A 17204-nucleotide genomic window follows, 5' to 3' on the forward strand; every position below is an offset into this window, starting at 1 on the left:
CATTTGTGAGGGTTATTTTGGTTAGATTTAAATTCTGGGTTGACAGTTATTTTCTTTCAGCACTTGAAAGATGGTGTGCTGCTTCATTACTGCCTTCATGTGGTTTCTAATTGGAAATAGACTCTCACTTTTTTCCTATGTAGGCCATATAGTGCTTTTCTCTGAATACTTTAGTGATATTTTTCCTTGTCCATATTTTCCAAAAGTTGTACTATGATATGTCCTATTATGCCTTTTCCTGCATAGCAAGGTAGAAATGAAATTATCTGGAATTAGGGCTTAAAAAATAGATCAGTAAAATAGCATCTATGGAAAAAAGTATTTTTTTCCCTTTTTTTTTTTAATATGGAGTAAAAATTTGTGCCATTGGAGAAACACTTTTGAAGGTCAGAACTCTGAGAGAGAAGCCAACTATAAGTCTGAGATTTAATATAATACTACAAAGCTTCTCCTCACCTGTACCTTGCCACCATAAGGTAATAATGAATACAGATAAAAGAGCTGGAATACACTCTTTTTGAGAAGTACTCTAGAAAGCTTAAATTCAAAAGGAGATACAAAAAAGAATGACATTTGTTTAACACCTATGTATGTGCAGCTACAACAAAGCATGAACACAACCTAACTAACATTTAGCTGGTTAACATAAATCCTCACACTAAATACCTGTTTACTTATAACCCAATGAAGCATGTTCATATTTCAACAAACAAAAAAACAATTAAAAGGCATGACAAAGGGGAAGAGAAAACAGTGTGAAGAGACAAAGCAAGCGTGGTAAGAAATTTGCAAAATTAATGACAGACAACAAACTATACATCCAAAAAGTTCATAGAACATCAAACACGATAAATACTAAAGAAACAAACACAATACAACTAGGCACACCACGTTCCAAATGCAAACAAACACAGGCCAAGATAAAAATCTTCAAAGAAGCCAGGAGGAATAAACATCATACTAGAGTGTGTTTTTGTCTTAAATCATGTGAGCAGTCAGAGAGTGGCCTGAGGTATATCATGTGTTGGGGGAAAAGCAGCTAGAATTTGATATTTACCAGTATTTTCCTTCAAAAATGGAGTAAAGTAGACATTCTCAGACAAATAAAAATTAATCTATCTCCAGCAGATCTTTTCTGCAAGAAATTCCAAAATAATTTCTTCAAGCAAAATAAAAATGATATGGGTTAGAAATTTATATCTATAGGAAGAAAGGAGAAACGTGGAGAAGGAATAAACATTAATAAAATAAAATCTTATTATCATTTTTGTAACTGACTTAAAAGATAATTGTTCAGGGTGGCGCCTGTGGCCAAGTCGGTAAGGCGCCGGCCCCATATACCGAGGGTGGCGGGTTCAAACCCAGCCCCGGCCAAACTGCAACCAAAAAATAGCCGGGTGTTGTGGCGGGTGCCTGTAGTCCCAGCTACTCGGGAGGCTGAGGCAAGAGAATTGCTTAAGCCCAGGAGTTGGAGGTTGCTGTGAGCTGTGTGAGGCCACGGCACTCTACCGAGGGCCATAAAGTGAGACTCTGTCTCTACAAAAAAAAAAAAATAATAATAATAATTGTTCAATGCAATAACAATAGCACTATATTTTGCCTTTGTAGCTTATGGATGATTGGAAGTAATAAGTGTAGTGTCACAAAGGACAAGTAGGGTGAATTTGAGATATTCTGGAATAAGGTATTCTAAGAATATTTGGAATATAAGAATTCCAAGAATACATGGAATAAGAATACCCTAGTATACATATTTACACTAAATATAAAACTGTATAGCATTATTTGAATGTAGACTGGTATTGGTAAACAGTATATATTATAAACTCTAGCACAAACATTTTAAAAAACTATAATTGATGTTCTAGGAGTGTAGATAAACATAAATCTTACAAGTGCTTACTAAAAACCTATTTAGGGATAAAGAGGGACACTGTCTAATAATGAAGGGGTCAATTCTCCAAGAAGATCATAATAATCTTAACCATGTAGGCATCTAACAATAGAGAACAAAAATACAAAGGCAAAGACTGATAAAACAACTAGTACACTCTTAAAGCTGGGGACTACAATAGTCCTCTTTTAGTAGTTGATAGATCAGGGAGACAAGAAATCCATAAAAATATAGATGATCTGAAGAGTGCTTACAATCAATTTGATCTAGTTCACTTAATAAAATACTTCTCTTGACAACAGAAGGACATTCTTCTCCAGCTCACATAGTGATCACACATACCTCTGTTTGTACATTATAAAAAAATTAACTGGAAATAGATGTAAATGTCAAATATAGATGTTATAATATTTTAGAAGAGAATATAAGAAAAAAGATACTTGATTTTCAGTTTGGTGATGGAATGTTAAATACAACACAAAAATCACTTCCATGAAATAAAAAATTAATAATTGAGGATTTATTAAAGATGAAAATTTATATCTGTGAAAGAAAATGTTATAAGAATGAGAAGATAAGTCAGAGCATTTGAGGAAATATTAGTCAAATACATATATTGGAAAAATAAGTTGTATACTATATAAATGAAGGATTCTTAAGCTCAATAAGAAAATGGACGAAGTATCTGAACAGCCAATTCATCCAAGAAGATATACAGATAACAAACAAGTGCATAAAAATGTGCAGCTCCATTTATCATTGGGGGATTAAAAGTTAAAACAACAATAAGAAATAAATATATATACATTTTTTTTTTGAGACAGAGTCTCAGTTTGTTGCCCTTGGTAGAGTGCTGTGGTGTTACAGCTCACAGCAACCTCAAACTCTTGGGCTCAAACAATTCTCTTTCCTTTGCCTCCCAAGTAAATGGGACTACAGACACCTGCCACAATGCCCACCTACCTTTAGAGACAAGGTCTTGCTCTGGCTCAGGCTGGTCTCAAACCTGTGAACTCATGCAATCCACCTGCCTCAACCTCCCAGAGTGCTAGGATTACAGACATGAATGATAAAATATTGACATACACCTTTTCAGATGGTTTAACTCCAAAGCTTAATAATAACAATTATTGGCGAGGATGCAGAACAAATGGCATCCATATGTATTTTTAGTACAAAGCAAAGAGGCACAGCCACTTTGGAAGACAGTTTGGCGGTTTGTTACACAGAAAAACCTAATCATAGCACATGATCCACGAATTGTGCTCCTAGGCATTTACTGAACTGATTTGAAAACTTATGCCCATACAAAATCTTGAGCACAAACGCTTATACCAGTTTTATTCAAGATGTTTTTCAATGTGTTTTCAAGATATTGTTCAATAAACAAACTGTTGTACATCTATACAATGGACTGCTATTCAACAATAAAAAGAAAAGAGCTACTAAGTCATACAAAAACACAGATGCATCTTGAAAACCTATTGCTAAGCCAAAGAAGTCATTCTGAAAAGACCGTGTACTGCATGATTACATTTTTATGACATTTTTGGAAAATGTAAAGGTATAGAACCCAGAAAAATGTCAGTGGCTTCCAGAGATTTGGGAGAAGTAAGGGCTAAACAGGTAAACCATAATAGACTTTGTAGATCAATGAAATGATTCTGTACACCACATGCTGGGCATGTGAAACAATGTGATTGTCAAAACCCATAAAATTTTCAGTAAAAAGAATTCACCTTAATATGTGATATTTAAATATTCATTTAGCAGTTTGGGACATCCCAGGATGGAAGGCAGACAAAAGTATAGAATGATACAACAAATGGATTAATCTCTGTGAAGAGGCTCAGAGAGGAGGCAGTCTTCAGTAACAAAGGAAATGAATGAAGACTGTGGGAGGGAAGTTCTGAGAAACACGGAAAATGAAGTGAGACCATAAAACAAAAACAAAAGGAAAAACTGTTTCTCATGGGGCTATCAGTTAACCATTTTGAAACCACCATGCATGTATCCTGGAACTGAACGATTAACCGAACAAATGTCACTGAGAGTGAATCAAGTTTCTCATGCTGGCCAGGGAGTTACATATGAGCAAGGGAAAGAAGCCAGAATGATCCACGTGGTAATGAATTTGAGTTAGAAACATCATTATAAACATATGATAAACGACAAATACAGATGCATCAATATGAAATGTTATTTCAGTTTGGTAAAATAAGATATATAGCAAGACATATAGTCTGTGGATGCATTTTTATATATTCATAGAATTACATAAATATAGACAAGTATATATGTGTAAGTACATAGATTAGTACACACACGTATCACTTTGCCCTTTCACCTTAGAAAGTCTAAAATCAACTACATCCCAGTAGCAATGAGCACTCGAGTACCCATAGTGTATCCTTTAATACCTTAATTCCTCATCAGAAAGGAACCAGGGAATCTTTGACAAATCAGCCATCCTAGAGTTGTGTTAGAAAATATACAAACAAGAGGAGCCTGGAGCATGTTGCAGTGCCAGAAAAAGTAATGAGGTGCACGTGTGTGTGTGTGTGTGTGCACGTAGGAAGTTTTGAGACAGACTGTATTATGGTCCATTATTTCATTTCCAAGAAACACAGTCAACAGAATTCTTTCTGTTTCACCAATGCAAGTTCCAATTTGCATGGAGATCAGTGTTGCTCAGAGGGTTTCATTTATTTCCATCTGTGCAGATTTTGCATTTCTTGATTTTTGTGTATCTCTAAACTTTCGAAATGACCCATGTGTTTCTTTTCTTTTCTTTTTTTTTTTTTTTGAGACAGTGTCTCTCTTGGTCACAAGTGGTAGAGTGCCGGGACATAATAGCTCACAGCAAAGTGATTCTCTCCTCCCAAGTAGCTGGGACGACAGGCGCCCACCACAACACCCAGATATTTTTATAGATGAGGTCTTGCTCTGGCTCAGGCTGGTCTCAAACTTGTGAGCGCGGGCAATCCACCTCCTTGGCCTCCCAATATTTATTCCTATATGATGAAATATGACAAAGGGACATAGGAGCCAACTGAAAGAGCTCCCAGTGGCCAAACCCGGAATAATTTTTGAAATAAAATACAGTAGTTTTTCATTATAACCAAACTAAAAGAAAGAAAGAGAGAGTCAAGAGTATAGATTTTTAAAAATAAATTATTGAATAAGCAAATTAATAAAGGCAAATAAACACATCTTTCACACAAAAGAATTATAAATAATTTATAGAGGTCCTCTGCCCTCAAGAAGGCTCCTCACTTAACACCTTACTCTTTAATTTCAAGCTGCACAAGGTGACTTCACTCCAAAGAGCGCCACAGAATAAAAATGGGATTAAAAAGTGCTATGATTTGAATTGTCCCCCCAAATTCACGTGTTTAAAACTTGTTCACCAATGTGAGAGTAGGAAGTGGGATCTTTACAAAGTGATTAGGCCTGGATGGTTCGTTCTGCCCTTATGAATGCATTAACGCCGTTGTTGTAGGAGGTGGTTCTTTATAAAAGGACATGTTCATCCCCCTTTGTCTCTTCTTCTCTTTCCTCCCCCACCCCCTTTTCTTCTACTCTGTTTCTTCCTCTTCTGCCTTTGCCATGAGATGATGCAACAAGACAACATTTTCTAGATGCTGACACCTAGATTTTAGACTTCCCAACCTCCAGACTGTAAGCCAATAAAATTATTTTCATTATCTATTGCCCAGCCTTTGGTGGTCTGTTTAGAGACCCACAAGGGGCTAAGATAAGAACTAACTTTACATTTGATAAATTAGACAAACTCTCCCTCAGTCAGTGGTGACAAAGTGAGACTCTGTCTCCAAAAAAAAAAAAGAAAGATTAACTGAACAGTGTAAGTCAAGTTGACAGTGTGCAAAAGCACTTTATCTTTATTGTCTTATTTTTCAAAACAACACAGCCTAATCATTGAAAGAAAAAAAAGATAACTCTCAATTATCCTAATTTAAGGACATCCCACAAAATTCCTGACCAACACTCCTCAAAACTGTGGAGGTCATCAGAAAGAAAGACTGCCAAAGGCAGTGGGTCTCAACCTTCCTAATGCCGCGACCCCTTAATACAGTTCCTCATGTTGTGGTGACCCCAACCATAAAATTATTTTCGTTGCTACTTCCTAACTGTAATTTGGCTACTGTCATGAATCGTAATGTAAATATCTGATATGCAGGATGTATTTTCATTGGTTGCAACCCACAGGTTGAGAACCGCCGGCCTAAGGAGATATGAAGACAAAATGTTGCTTGGGGTTGTGAATGGCATTCATAACAGAAAAGTCACATAAAAAGGAAGATCTGAATGTAGAATGGACTTATTAATATTTTATAAATATTTGTTCATTACCTATGAAAATACGATAATTTAAGATGTTAATAATAAGAGGTATTTGGGTTTGAGGTATGTGGGAACTTAATATTTTTCCACAAATTGTCTGTATGCTAAAGCCATTTAAAAGCGTTATTAAAAAATACTCTTCCCAAAATTGAATATATGAGCCTTTAAAAAAGTGCTGATGTGGCCTGGGAGCAGCTGGGATATTATTGGCAGCACAAATGTTTACACAGTAATTAAGACTCATTCTTATCTTTACATTGTATGGTTGATGTTTTGTTTGTTGTTTTCCATCAAAATGTGACTTAGGACCCCCTGTTCTTTCACCATATCACTTGCTTATGCAAACTTTTCCACCATCTTTCAACTTGTATTTGTAACTAATGGAAAAGTAAACTGAAATGCCCGAGCCAAAAACTACAAAGGAGGGAAGAAAAGAGAAATAGAAAAGACAGTAAGAGAAACCTAGTAATGTTAAGACATCTGAGACCCAATATCCTAGGTGTTGATTGATTTCCTAGGTGGTACAATTTAGACATCGAATTTCCAACAACAGGAAAAGTTTACCTCTCAATGTTATAAATATTGTCAGAAAAACATTTTAAAATACTAATATTATTTACCATGGTGGGTTACTACATCAATAGCTGTCTACAGCTGCATTCTCAGTATGCATGCAGTGAGATCATTATGTTTGCAAAAAAAATTCTTCATCAGAACAAGTCCTACTCGATATTTCATAAAACGACCGTATTATGTCAGAGTGATGTAGAATGGATTCACTGCATCAAAGTGCACTGTGAATCATCCAATTTAATATCCAATTTTTAAACTTTAATAATATATTCGTAGATCAGAATCACTGTGACAGAAGCCTCTGAAGGTGGTAACTATACCGTAATCAGTCTGGTTGTTTTAGTCTTATGAAAGAATTTAAGGTCAAGGGCAAGAAAACATCATTCTTAGTTTGAAACCAGTAAAAATAAATAGCAAGTGGTTAAGACTGAACACCTGCGTGAAGAATTCCTCTTATGTAATGATGTGTACATCTGTTGCCAAGGAGATGGGGAGCAACTCAATTCAATCTTCATGATGACAGCACATAATCCAGACTCAAATGAAACAAAAGGAAACTGCAACTGAATCAACTCATTTGTTTCACACAATTTAGAGTTAGAAGGTATACATTGGTTTTGACCACACGACAATGATGCTATTGGATCATTTTTGACTCCAAAATATACATGTTATGTTGTTGAACTTAATATATTCCATATTCTAGAGTGGTGGTGTCAAAAGAGCAAGAACATTAGTGCTTTCTTAATTTTATCAGGGAAACAGACGCTCTGGAGAGAGCAGTTCTTTCCCTAGCTATATTTGTGGGTGAGAGAAGACATAATAAAAATGGCATGAAAAGTATTGCCTCTGTTTTTCCAGCCAGACGTGACTCCTGTGTTAAAATGCTAACTTGGAATCCCAGATAATTAGCTAGTTTCTTGATGTTTGGTTACATGGGTCAGTGCTTCTGGGGCTAATATATTAAATGAATACTGAGCATCCCTATAGTCAAGCAGCTGTGTTGAGTAATAAGAACAAAAAATTGTAAACTTGTAAAACCCAAGGGGCTTATAATCCAGACAGAGAAATGAATGTATACACAGATCCCAAAGTGCCATGGGAGTTTGGAAGAAAAGGAGTTTCCTTCTGAATGTTAGAACTGGAGTCAATTTCCTGGAAAAGACAAGAGTTGTATTTGGCTTCAAACAAAGACTGAACACATGGAAAATTGGGAATGGAATTGATAAAAGAGAGATCATGCAGAGCAATGTCACATAACAAGAAAGTATATGATGTATTTGGGGGAAGGGTATATCCTTAGCACAGAGATGTCTTAAGACATATAGCCAGAGGACAGAAAGGTAGACGTTTAGACAGAAGATGAAGAGTCTCAAAAAACCTTGTTTGCTGTTTCTGCACGTCTGTTGATTTACCATCTTCTCTGCCTCCACGTGCCATACATGAGAAACATTCTCTCATCAGGGAATGTCTCATTCCCTGAGAATCCCTATCTCATTAGGGACAGTGACTTTCTTTGTGGAAAAAGGAAGTATACTGTAATGGGCAAATGCTATTATAATGCAAAAGTTCTGAGTGTGTCCTATCAAGGTTCAACGAAGTTTACTAGCAGCACGGCTATAGTTAAACGAAGTTAGGTGGATGTATCTGGCTGCAGGGATGGTAGACACATCCCATGGGAAGCAGGATGCCTATGTAGTGGGGTTACTGGGGGACATTTTATAAGTCTTCAATTTATGTTCAGTGATTTTAAGAAGGAATCATGGAAGCCAGAGTCAGTTTTGAATTGAGCACTGTCAAGTAACAGGAGCTAGTTTGTAACTGAGTATCTTAATATTGTATTGCTTCAATTGGGAGGATCAAAGTTAAGCTCAGAAGAGGAGGGTGTGTAGTCTTGTTTGTGGTGCTGGCCTGGCTTTTTCTGTTTCCTGCATTGAGCATCTTTACATTCTGAAAAGATTATTGCAATCTGGCTATCAGTGGGGGGTGATTTCACTTTTCATCTCAACATATCCTAAGTCACCAAAATTCTCGTTGGCTGAGGATCTGCAAAAGACCCGTCAAGGTGGCATCTTTAAAAATAAGAATGTGATAGATCTTAATCTTATAGAAATAATAATTATCATAACTTTTTTAAAAGATATATTGAAATAGGATTCTAGTTTACATGCCAGTTAGGAGGCTATTTTTTAAAGTCTAAGTAAAACTTATGAGAGTCTTAGTTTAGATACTAAGATTAGAAGGAATGAGAAAAAGTCAAGAGACACTTTTACAGTAGAATTTATGACCTACCAGCCAACTGATGTGAGTCACCCAGGAGGAGGTCTGAAAGAGGCTTTCCGTAAGGATATTCCATATGCAGATGTAATTAAGCAACTCTTTAACATTACACATCACAGGCCGGGTGCGGTGGCTCATGCCTGCAATCCTAGCACTGGGGAGGCCAAGGTAGGTGCATTGCCTGAGCTCATAGGTTCAAGACCAGTCTGAGCAAGAGTAAGACCTTGTCTCTAAAAAATAGCAGAGTGTTGTGGCTGGTACCTGTAGTCCCAGCTACTTGGGAAGGTGAGGCAAGAGAATTGCGTAAGCCCAAGAGTTTGAGGTTGCTGTGAGCTACAGCGCCACAGCACTCTACCAAGGGTGACATAGTGAGACTCTGTCTCCAAAAAAAAAAAAAAGAAAGAAAAGAAATAACGAAAGAAAAGAAGAAGAAGAAGAGAGAATGGAGGATAAAGCCATGTCATGAATGCCAACTGAATCGCTAATGCTACTGAGATGTAAATATGAATGTGTAAATATAAAAAGAGCTAATAGTAAGGAACCAGAAATGCTATTTTAGAGTGAATAGGTGCAGGTGGCAATGAAGGGAGACTTGCAGGAAGAGTTTACGATTTTAGAAAAACTGGTTAGGATGTGAGTCCATGATGAAGAAATGTTAACTGTAAATTGTAGGCAGCTGAGAGTCATAACATGGCAAAGACAATGGGCTATCATACAGATTAACTTGGGTTTTTTATATTGTCAATTATCAACACTTGATTGTCCATGGGAAAAACCTGTAGTCATTTATTTCATAGTCTATCTTATGCAGAACCATAACTCTGCTCTCTGGGACATATGAAACCCTCTTCTGTTTGTTTAGAAAGACCTGCTTTCACTGCAGGCTTGCTGGTTCCTGCATCAAAGTAACTGGGGTGCGGTAATCATTGTTCCTTGAGTCATCATCTCCACCACACACTGAGGAACGCTGGAGGCAGACAGTCTGATTTTTCTGAACTATATTAGGAAAGTATATTTTGTATCTGCTTATCAGAGCATTCTCTGTCTTTATAATTCTGGGCTCTTTCTGCTTAGATTTTCTGAAAAGCCTCTTCTTAGGTTCTCAGTAAACAGACAGACATCTTGGTGTGTTATCCATAGAGCTGGAAACAATTCCCCCCATGGTATTTTAAACTCCCAACCAAACGACTAACAAACCACAAAGGCCCTGGTGGTACTCACAGCCCTAGAATGACAACAGATAAAGACATGTAAATAATCAAACCATAAGTGGGGCTCAGCTGGATGAAACACAATGGACTCCTGACATTGACTTAGGTCACAGAAAACCCCAAGCACATAGCTCCAGCAGTCCTCCATGGTCTTGCCCTGTGCTGAGCCATTCAGGGGGCTGGTGTAGGAAGTTTTAGTCACTTATTCTGCAGCCTTTTAAACATTGTTGTGTTTCTTCCCCTTCCTAATATTAACCCTCCCTGCCCTTATACCTTCTTGGGCATCTCTTTTACCTGTTGGTCCTTGAAACCACACATCTATGGTAAATGCCTGGTAATGGAATTGTGGGATATTTCAGAGTTAATCTACTTAAAATGCCCTGTATCCTCAATCCTCAAACTCCACCATGTGCATATCTAGAGATTCCATTATTTTTTAAATACAAATAACATTTTATGTGTGCTATCAAATACTTTAAGAAACAATGATGCAATAAGAGTAACAGAGTCAGTGGTAAGGCACATATAGGTTTTCTGAAAAGATATAGATAATTATTCACATTATTTCCTTCAGCTACCCCTGGATTATGTTACAGAGCATCTCTGGTGCCCTCCCAACTGAATCTTAAACTTGACACATCCAGATGATACCATTGTGTTCCCTTTTATTTCAGACAACTGATCATGTGATAACATTTTCTTTTCTAGACATGTTACAGTTTTCTAGTTAATCACTTTAGTTATTTATTATTTTCCCAGATTTGTCTGGAAGAATTTCCTTCACATATTTAATATTTCATTAACATTTTATTTTGGGTACTTGTAGGTTCACATGTAGATGATTGTAACACAGTCACTGACTTATGATACTTTCACTTAACAATTATTTTTTAACTTACAATGGTGCAAAAACGATATACTTCTATATAATATTCAAAGAATTACATGAGATAGTCAATACTTTATTATAAAAAAGGTGTTGTGTTAGATAATTTTGTCTTTTCACAGGCTAATGTAAGTGTTCAGAGCATGTTTAAGGTAAGCTAAGCCAAGCCATCATGTTCGCCAAGTTAGATGTATCAAATGCATTTCTGAGTTTCAATATTTTCAACTTACAATAGGTTTAATTAGTATACAATGCCATCATAATTCAGGGCTCATCTGTACAGAGAAATCCCTGTGCCCTTCCATGATTTCTCCACAGTAACTGATTTTATTCATGTTTCAACAGTTTTACATGAACATGCATGTGTATGTAATTTTATTATATAGAGAGATATGTGTAATTACCACCATAGTCAAGATCTAAGATTTCATTTTTTTTTAAGCCATTAGTGGTCAGTCTGACCAATCAGTTCATCAAAGAAAGTACGAAAATTTATTAATGCTAACCACTTCAAGGGATAAAGATAGAGAAAAACAAGTGGAATTAAGAAAGCAGCCACTTTCAGGGGAGTAGAATCATTGACTAGAACAGCCCCACCTGATGAAGGACCACTGAGGCTTTGGGTTGATCTATTCTCATGACCACTTTCCCTTCTTATGAGTTACCACAAAGTTTGAGGTGCAGAGACTCCTGACTCTTCAATAGAGGGTAGTTTTTTTTCTCTTATCTGGATCTGTACCTTTCTTTATTAGTACGCTGAACAAAGTTAACAGCCATGGAATAAACTGCCTTTCATACCTGCTGAGAAAGTTAGCTACCTCTATTCACTTATTTCCTCTTCGAACATCTTAGCATCATAGACTAAAGTTAGGGAGATCTGATTTTGCAACACTGCTGTGCACATGTGCAGCAGCATGCCCCTGTGTGTCTTTGGGATTTCCAGGCCACTCAACTCTAAGGATGTGATAATCTAATAACCCAATAATTACTTTAATTCATTAAAAATGCAAGAAAATGTCTAGTATACGTCTTGCATATTGATGTCATCAGTAAACATTTGTTTCCTTTCTGCGATCTTAAACACATGCACACGTGGTAGAGGAAGAGAAGGGGAGGGGAGGGGAGGGGAGGAAGGGGCGAGGAGGGAAAAAAGAAGAGAAGAGGTAAGGTCGTCCTATAGATGAAATACGTTATGTTTGGGAACAAAGCTGAAAAAAACAGAAATAAATCAAATAGACTTGATTAGTAGAATTTGTACTGCTTCAGCCCTTGATCAAGACGGTACAATGAGATAATCCCACAATTGGACACACATCACCCCCACCCCCTTCAGATCCCACAAATGGCTCATTGCTCTCCTGATTGCACCACAGTCTGGGATTTCATTGCAGCTCCTCAAAATTTTCAGGAAGATTCTTACTGCAGGAATTTGCACTTTCTCCTTCTCTAATTGAATGCTTTCCATGGAGTAAGCTAACATAATTCACCTGCTTCAGAGCTTTGCTCAAATTGTTACCTTTCTGGCTGGGTTTTCTTGGGCATAGTGCTTAAAATTTCAAAGCAGCTCCCAACCAGCACCACTCTTGGAAATCCTCATCACAGGGAATACTTTCCCGTAAATTGTATTGCAATTTGACAAGCTTCTTACCCACATGCCTCTTCCTTCTCTTGCGCCCCAACTAGAATGTCAGCTCCATAAAATATGGAGTGACCAAATGAATGAATTACAGTTCACTGATAAGGGAACTCTAAATGGTTGAACAGTAAAATGCTAAGAAGTTACAGGCTTTGAAGATGTTTATCAGCGTAACTGACAACTAACTCTGTGCCCATTGTTTTTCCCCAGGAGGAGAGAACTTCAGCTTCTGGACATCATTCCCTCTGCCCAGATGGATAGAATCACTTTCAAGCATGATGCAATCATCCTCCATCTTCCCTCTTAGGGTGCGTGATTCATTCAGGTTTGGCAGGGATTTTCCTAGTTTTATCATGAAAAGTCCTTCATCCCAATTAGTATCCCATGCACTCCCTCAGTCTCAGGAGAACAGAGATGGTTGCTCACCTACATCCAACCCATCAACAAATTCATCAGTATTACCTCATATCAACGCCTCTTGTATCCCTACACCTTTGTCCATCTTGTGGCTTCCTACTTCTACCTCCCACCACTTTTTATGCAAGGTCTTAAATAGCCTTCTACCTGTTCTAGGCAGAGACACCCTAAATAGCCTCTAATTTTTTTGCACCATGTAGCATTAAATTATATTGAAGCATGCTACTTCCCCTCCTGCAAACTTCTCAGTAAATTCCTGTTGCTCTCAGAATAATAGAATTTAATGTAGCCGTGTAGGATCTAGCACCCATCTTCTCCTGCAGCTTCATTCTATCCCATCTTTCCACTCTGGCTAAGCGGGGCTGCTCTTGGGCGGGCTCATCCTTACCATGCTGCGTCCTTCCACACAGCCCTGCACATGCGGTATCCAGTGTGCGGAATGTTCTTTTCCTCTTTCCCTTATTATCTCTTCTTCTTACCTTTCAGACCTGCCTCAAGCATCCCTAACTCAGGAAAATATGGCAGGTCTACCCAACTTGGTCAGATGGTCCAAACATAAAGCCACGTACATTTTTTTCTAGTAGCTTTGGTCACCATCACAACTAATCTATTTGACCACCCATATGGTCAAATAATCACAGTGAGGGAGAAACCGTGAGGGAGACTGTGAGGGAGAAACCACCCATCTGTTTCTCCCTCACTAGTTTTTAAGCTCCACTCCTGAATCTATCTATATTCCATTATCCATCTCCTCACTTGACACAGAGTAGGCTCTTGAAAAATATTTTTGATGAAATAAATGAATTAAGAAACCAAGAATACCAAAACAATTTGAACAAAATGCAAAGCTCTAAAATCACACAAACAGACAAAATATCCCTGGGTATAATTAAGCTGCTTCAGGAATTTAGCAAAAGGCATATTGTCAAAAATAACATATCTCGGCAATAAAATGATAGGTTTTATGGTAGGAGTAAAGAAGGGCAATTATCTGCTATTAACAAAAGTGTGTAATGGGAAAACTGCTTGTCTTAAACAAGCTATTATAAATAGTAATTAAATGTAAAGGGAGAGGGAAAGAGACATACAGACTTTGATTTTCTAGATAATAGATTGAAAAATACTCAGTCACATCACATCTTATTAATTAATTAACCAGCTTCTAATTGAGAGTAATTTAAAGTGATCATGACACACTGTTTTTGTAAATCTTGTACCTGTGAGCATTAGACTTGCCAATTGGTTCTGACCAGCAGATTACAGTAAAGAGGAAAATATTTTGCAGATCTCCAACCTGTGGACATTCAGTTAATGAAAAGGGAGATTACATTGGGTGAACTGGGCCTGATTAGATGAGCCCTTTAAAACAACAGTGTTATTAACCTTTTTTATCTCAGGGCACACTTGAACCTATAGTTAAACTTCAGCGGCACACTTAAATTATGTTGATAAAAAAAGGGTAAAAAATATATATACTTACTGTGAAATATATATACTTACTGTGCTCTGAATGTCTTCTAAAAATAACTTAATTAAAAATCTTTAAAATGTTTTACAGCACACCTAAGATCCTCACACGGCACACCACTGTGCCTTAGCAGGTCCGCAGGTTGCAACAGAGAAGCAGTCGGAGATTCTCCTGCTGACCTTATAGAAATAAACTGCTGTGTGAACTGTTTATGGAGCAAGCCACGTGGCAGGTAGTATCAGGCACAGCTGAGCTGTGTTCTCGGCTCAGGGTTTCAGAGACGGAGATGGAGGTATAGTTCCTCACCAGGTACTCGGGGCCCTCTGCCTTGTCACATGAATCTGTATTGGGTTACTATCCTGATCTTTTTAACATTCATTTTCTCCATTAGCTATTAAAGAACCACTTTAGATAAATATATGGCTTGAAAGGACTTTATCTCATTATAATGGTTGATAGGATGTTATTTAACCCACGTAAGCCAGGTAATTTACATCTGTTAATGAAAAATGCCTTAAGATGTATTCCAATAGAATTCAATTATTTACTATTTAATGGCATTGGATATTTAATAAAATTCTGGGAAAACTAATTGGATCATTTTGTACAGTATCTGAATCCCTATGGGTAAGAGAACTAGCTATAATAATATCTTTAGTATTATCTAGAAGACATTCTGACACATAAATCTCAACAATTTTTCTCTCTGCCACCTTATATTACTGAACAAAAGTTCAAATTTACTGTATTTTACATATAGTTAAAAATGTAAATTGAAAGCTACCTGCCTAAAGCTTCACTGACCCTTTGCACAGAGGTGGTACATTTTCTTTCTTTTTTTTTTTTTTTTTTTTTAATATGGAACGCTTCACGAATTTGCGTGTCATCCTTGCGCAGGGGCCATGCTAATCTTCTCTGTATCGTTCCAATTTTAGTATATGTGCTGCCGAAGAGAGCACGGTGGTACATTTTCTTTCTTTTTTTTTTTTTTTTGTAGAGACAGAGTCTCACTTTATGGCCCTCGGTAGAGTGCCGTGGCATCACACAGCTCCCAGCAACCTCCAACTCCTGGGCTTAAGCGATTCTCTTGCCTCAGCCTCCCGAGTAGCTGGGACTACAGGTGGCCACCATAACGCCCGGCTATTTTTTGATTGCCGTTTGGCCGGGGTCGGGTTTGAACCCGTCACCCTCGGTACATGGGGCCGGCGCCTTACCAACTGAGCCACAGGCGCCGCCCGAGGTGGTACATTTTCACTTGCCGTGAGCACAGCTAAAGCAAAGTGTGTGGGAATAAGGGAATGCATAAGAAAAGCTGTTTTAGCAGTTCCTTGAGCATCTAACAGAAAAATATCAAGAATCATGGTGTTTCAAGTTAACTTAAAAAAAAAATTCTTTGGCATTATATAAAATATGTAAAAAGAGACTGCTTAGTAGGGGTAGCTATATCTGAAGTAACTATATTATAGAAGTAACTATATTATAGAAGTAACTATATTATAGAAGTAATATAGTTTTGATTTCTTTTTAGGCAAGTATTTAGAAAGATATTCAAATGTAAAACCAATTCAATTGTTTAAAAATGTCAAAAAGCATGCTAAGGTATTGTGGAAAATAGAGATCATTAGTGTTATGTGAAAGCACAGGATTTTCTCTTGTGCCTAAAAAAAAACACACTGAAAAAGAGATTCTTCATTTCTTTTCATTTTGATTCATTTCATCTTTCCCTCCCTCCCTTCCCTCCCTCCCTTCCTTCCTTCCTTCCTTCCTTCCTTCCTTCCTTCCTTCCTTCCTTCCTTCCTCCCTCCCTCCCTCCCTCCCTCCCTCCCTCCCTCCCTTCTCTCTTGTTCTCCCTTTCTTCCCCCCTCTCTCTTTTCTTCCTTTCATTTTGCCACACATATTTGTTCACCCCCTACTGTGTGCTAAGAACCTGGAGAAATAGTGAACTAAACAGATAGGATCCTTGCCCTTGTGTAGTTTATTTGTTTTGTTTTTTAATTTTTATTTTTTTTCCTTGTGTAGTTTATACTTCACTGGGGGAGACAAATAAAAATAATAAAGTATAACATTTTCAATAAATAATATGAAGAAACACTTAAGCAGTTTAGAGATTTGGGATGAGAGGGTTTGCAATTTTAGATCCTGAAGGAGATAGCTGTTGGAACATTCTGGGGATCCAGGGAAGGGCATACCCACTCTGAGCACTGGAAAGGTGAGCTCCCTCTCTGGCCTGTGCTAGGAGTGTATGCCTTCCAGCCTTCCCAGCCTTCAGACTCCTCTTTGCTCATTCTAATTAGATCAAGAAGTCTTGAATTTGCAGAGGACACAAAGCAGTCTTGTACCACCAGTTGAGGGGGTTATAAGAATGTCACCTTGACTAGGTGTACTTGAGTTAGACCAAATGTCCTCATGGGGCAAGGTGCAGGGGAGGATGCAGGATGCTGATAAAAAGTCCATCTTATAACAGCCGCAAGAGG

At 37.5% G+C, this 17204-nt stretch overlaps 1 non-coding gene across 1 annotated transcript; it reads right to left on the reverse strand.

Annotated features, from left to right (window-relative positions):
• Positions 1 to 15582: 15582 nt before the first annotated feature.
• LOC128590942 (U6 spliceosomal RNA) lies at positions 15583 to 15689 on the reverse strand. Its single transcript, XR_008381402.1, has one exon. It is a non-coding gene; the product is annotated as a U6 spliceosomal RNA (small nuclear RNA).
• Positions 15690 to 17204: the final 1515 nt, after the last annotated feature.

Source organism: Nycticebus coucang, chromosome 7 (genome assembly GCF_027406575.1).
Source record: "Nycticebus coucang isolate mNycCou1 chromosome 7, mNycCou1.pri, whole genome shotgun sequence".
Classification (NCBI taxonomy): domain Eukaryota; kingdom Metazoa; phylum Chordata; class Mammalia; order Primates; family Lorisidae; genus Nycticebus; species Nycticebus coucang.